The following is a 5,773-nucleotide window of genomic DNA, read 5'->3' on the forward strand; positions in this document are numbered from 1 at the left end:
CTCGCGGGAAAAGGTGGGCGGGGCACAACTACTGCTCGAGTTATTAAATACATGAATGGTATACAAGAGATTTTATGTCATTATGACTTTAGCATTGCTTTCCTTAAAGTCATGTTCATAATCGCATGGTTTATGTTTGCATTAGAATTTATCTAAAGACAATGTTTTAATCTTATTTTTGTAGCTTTGCATCTTGCCACTGCCCCATCCTGGGGATGGGATAAAGCAGGGTATATATAATGGGAGAACAGTGCCATATATGTTTTAAACTTACAATAATAGGTTAACGAATGCCGTATATGGTGTTTTTTTGCGTAAAACCCGCAGTGCGGGTAAGTGACCCACAATGCTAGTCCCAGGGAGGTATTGATGTGCATAACCAACGGTTTACCTGTTCACGCAGGGACAACAAACTTATCATATTAGATTCGTTTCCAATTCCATATCGTATATATAATGTACCTGATTCATTTTCAGAGTCGAAATATTCAAAATATCTATGTCAAATCCATATCATACTCTGGCTGGCTTCGTTTTCATTTCCTGAATTAACAATTCTACGGAAGCCCATTGAGGCCATTTTGAGTTAGAAGTTAGAACTTAGGTGTTAGATCTTAGAACTTAGATCTTAGAACTTAGTCTTAGCTCTTAGAACTTAGAGGTTCCGTAAAGGCGGTAAAACGCCATATTAACTGCACAATAGACAAGAAGATGTGTGAGGTAAACTTTTTATTATTTATTTCTTGAATTTTATTTTTGTAATTTAAAGTATTGTTAGAGATATAGCTAGTACGTTAAAAGATTAATGATTATATCTGGGTAAAAAAAACAACCAATTTCAATGGCAGGCAAAGACGACAGTCTGTCTTCAACAGGCTGGGACAAACTACATAAGCGGCTATTTTAGCCAGTTCAGCTATTTTTGCCGAACCTGGCTACAACAAAAATCTACGACAAGGGCACAAGTGTCGAAACTGATATATGTTGTCTGTATTTGTGTAATTCCCCAATTGTCATGTAAAATTGTGTATCTGTTAGTGTTATAATAATTTTAAAAATGTTTTCTAATGTGTATTTAAATAATTTGATAATATTTCCTATTGCAGAATCTTCTTCGTCCCTTTTCTGGACGACGAAAATGGTCTCTAAATGGGCATGGACGTTTGGAATTTGGGTCTTTTTTATTACACCAGGAACAAGTGTTGTAATCATAGATTTAACTGTCATTCTCAGAGGTGCGCATTTAACAAAATTAGAACTGATAAACTTTGTTTACATATAAATGGTTACAAGTTAAAGCCATCTTGATTCTGCATCCAAGGATCGATCTGTACAGTCGACTTATGTTATAGCTCTTAGTATCAAACAGCGACAGATTGCTTGCAGTGATAGCGTCATACTACCCAGACACAAACAAAATAGAAATTGCCCCAAGGCTCCTTCGATTTCGTTGTGATGGAGGAAATGAAAATTCAACGGTAGCATTGCTTCAACCATTTTTCAAATAAAACGGCACAGAAAGCGTATCAAGGTAGAAAAGTTTTATTGTAGCAAATCAGCGTTTAGAATCCTGGTAGGGATAACTTCGTAGACACGGTTGCACTGGTGGATTTCTTTTTTCAAGGATCTTACTGATTTCAAAGTTTGGATATAACAAATCGTGTACACATTGAATGCATAAGACATTGTTTAATTAATTTGACCCTAGAAGAAATCTAAATGATAAGCTAAACTCAAAATAATTTGGAAGACCTGATAAAATATTGTTTGTACCTGGAATCTATGGTGTGCATATTTTGGTCATCGTGTTAATCATGAGACATACATATATGCAAGAACTTTATGGATCTCTTAAACGGCTTCATTGTAACCAAACCGAGAAACATGTTTGAGTGTTGTCGTCCGGGGGAGGGCCGACCGCTAATGTTGTAAGAACTTGGGCCCAACCCGTTTGCTTTTGCTGTTTTTAAAATACATATGAAATTTGTATCTGTATTGTATATACATGTATATAGCAATAAAATATGATTAAACTAAAGTGTTGTCGTCGAGTAACAGAAAGCTTTTGACATCTATAAAACGAATCGTTAACATCAATTGTACCTTGAATTTAACAGATGATGGTGGAGCATTAACAATGACTTACAATGAGCATGTAATTGGGTTTCGTGTTGGCATTCATAATTATAAATAATACTATTTCTTGATTAATTATTATAGAAATTATATTATTAATTATATTATAATTAAAAAATAAGATTTATGTTATTTCAGAGCCTTCAACCTGTGTGTCCCAATATATATCATTTTTGTTAATAATACCAGGAACATTGAAAAACCTATTGAACTGTTTCAAGTTACTGTTAATGAGGAACGTCTGGTGTACAAATGTTTGATGGTGTGACCAGCTCTTGGCTACAAATTGGAGCCATCAGTATATTCAAAAGGAATCGCATTACGGAATTGGCATAATATAATTTTATGTTCGTCACATTGGCAACGTACCAAATGATAGCTTATCAAGCAAATGTTGCATAACAATTAAGCTATAATACTAGATGTAAAGTGGGCAAAAAATGATGAAAGAGTCCATAGCGATTTTATAAAAACAACATGCCATTAGTATGGCTATAGTTGCATGTTCCCTTAAATTTCAGTGATATGTCAAATCACAGATTGCAAAAGTATTTCTTACTATGCAATACGTTTATTTTTTGTTAGTGTGTGTATGCGTGTGTGCGTGTTTGTGTGTGTGTGGGGGGGGGGGGGGCTTTGAATCAAAGAAGTTTCAGCATCAGAAGAACTTCACGAGATACTTCTGTACGTGCGCCTGTCTTTTAGACGCATGTTTAAATGTGCTGGCCAACATGTTTAACAATGCGATGCAGACAAAATCGACGTATAACCAAGCGGAGACCTCGTCTTGATTGTTTGAAATGAAAGGCTTTAAATAGGTGGTCCAAAGGGGCCCGTGGCAGTGAAAGACCTACAAAGTTGCCTAAACGTGGTTCAATTATCTTAGAATTTAGACATTAGAACTTAGACGTTAGAACTTAGTTATTAGTACTTAGTTCTTAGAACTTAGATATTAGAACTTAGACATTAGAACTTAGACATTAGAACTTTAAAAATCGGTTTTGCAAGAGCTTAAAGAAGGAAATATAACTGCCTTCTCATACATAAAACTTTATTAAAGTTACAGTAAACTGCAAAACATGATAAAAGACACTCATTTATCACCAAAAAAAATATCACAATCTCGCATGAACTTGTCGATAGCATACCCACATACACACTCAAAATAAAGTAAATACTTCAGCTCTGTTACAATAATACTTTTGGTAAAGATCAATGATATATGTAGGTCAACATCAACTATCAGCTTATGTTTAAATAATAATAATAAATGGTGAATATTGTTGTATGGAAAATGCAACTCACAATACCTCATGCTGAGGTACGCTATTAATGGATGATCTGCTAAGAATTATTCTAAAGAAAAAATGGAAATACAGAGCCGCCTAGTACTTTTGTAATGGTTGGCTCCTTACAAAACTTCACTAGTCGTGATGTCGAAAGAATAACAATACTTATTTTTAAACGTTTAGTTAAAAGTTTAATAAGATTTCATATCGTTTCTGAATCCGTCATTTAAATTCAAAACATACATGCACATGAACTTGAAAATTAAACCAAAATGATGTACAAAGACCTTTGATATACATTTCTGTAAAATGCCTAATTTGTTTAATGAGTCAATGTAGTATGACGCTTTCACACTTGGCACTCCTCTGGATTGCTACAATAATTGGGTCCCTTGCTTCGTCCTCAGGTGTACGTGTTTTGGGTCGGCTTTCAGTATTAGTTTAATATCCTTGTAAAATCAACTATGAATAAGTTATTTTAAATCAGTTCTCGTCTCGTTAAATGCGCCCCTTTATGAATGACTCCTTAATCCATAATCACAGCACTAGATACTGGTTTTATGAGAGCCAATTCCAAACATACATGTCCATATAACATCATTTTCGTTGTCCGGAAATGGAATAAAGAAGATTCTGCAATAGGAAAAATAATCAAATTATTTTTGTAAACATTACAAAACCAAAACTGACAGTTACACAATCCAAATTTTACAATCAATGAATTACTCAAATACAGGCAACATAGAAGAAGAAGAAGAAAATTTTATTTAACTTATACATATACATGTATCTCGTTATACATCAATACATATAAAACATTTTGTCACGGTTGGTATTCAAATGAAAGAGAATAATTAATGTTTCAGTTTATACAATATGGAGAATAAGCTCTTATTAACATGAATTAGATATTGAATAACTGCAATTGTTCACTTATAAAGTGTCTAACAGTGAATATAATGAATATAATTATAGTCTTAAAGTCTAGGATATGAATTCAATAAATCGTTTCTTTTCTTATTGGCTAAATAAATAAATTTGCTAAGATTGTTAAGAACAGATTTATTGTTTGACTTAAGCATTTCTATGAATTTGTACATACTGGGTCTATGATAAAAATAACGTTTAATTAATCGAATTCTTAATTCATGGTAAACACTGCATATAAGAATAAAATGATACTCGTCTTCAATCTCAGAGCATTGACACACTTGGCATAGTCTTTCCTGTCTATCTATTCTATTCCTACCATATCTACCTGTTTGAATTCTAAGATTATGCGAAGAAATTCTTAAACGCGTAATACTACTCCTTAGATATTTAGATTTGATAGTATTTAAATAATTTTCAAAATTTAAATGTGTTTTTAGATGAATATAAAGAGTGTTTAAAACACTTTAAATCTGCTTGCCATTTTTGTTTAAAGCAATCCAAAACTCTTTGTTTAAAATTTACCAAAAATGCATTTATATTAATTTCATTTGGTTTCAAAAATACATCTCCAAAACCATAATTATCTAATATTAGTTTAACATTGTATGTCCAATTTTTGACACCATTTAAACATTGTTTTAATGAGTTATTATATATCGTATTTAAAATAATATTATTTGTATTTGAAGTTTTCAACCAATATTTTATCATTTGAACATATCTGTTTATATATAAAGGGTATCTTCCTAATTCTCCGTATACAGCACTATTGCTGGAACTTTTCTTAACGCCTAAAATATATTTGCAAAATTTGAGATGTACACTTTCAATATCTTTTGACTTAGAAAATCCCCATACAGGACATGCATAATTCAAAATAGAGCCAACAAAAGAATCAAATAATTGTAAAGAAATATATGGTGATAGGTCTACCTTATTAATATTATTTTGTAGAACGTTACATGCTTTTATGGCTTTCCAATAATATATTGATTATGTAAAACAAATGAACCCGTATAATTAAAAACTACTCCTAAATAGTTGGAATCATTAACTATGTCTAATTGTTCATTATTATAAAAAAGTTTTTCGTTCTGTCTCAAGGGGCCCCTTTTTCTAAATATAACGACTTTTGTTTTTGAAGTATTAACTTGTAAACCCCAGTATGTACAATATTCATATAATAAGTTTAGACTGGATTGTAAATCTTCTATAGAATGTCCTACTAACACCATATCATCAGCAAAGAGTAAAATAATGATACAAAGTTCAAAAATTGACAAACCACAATTTATTCTGTTTTGTAAATATAGTTCTAAGTCCTCTAAAAAAAGTGCAAACATAACCGGAGAATTATTCAGGCCTTGACGGAGACCAATTGAAATTTCAAAAAAGTCTGAGAATGTGTTGCAATA

This window comes from Ruditapes philippinarum, unplaced genomic scaffold (assembly GCF_026571515.1).
Source record: "Ruditapes philippinarum isolate M1 unplaced genomic scaffold, ASM2657151v2 ctg2100_1_1_1_1, whole genome shotgun sequence".
Lineage (NCBI taxonomy): Eukaryota > Metazoa > Mollusca > Bivalvia > Venerida > Veneridae > Ruditapes > Ruditapes philippinarum.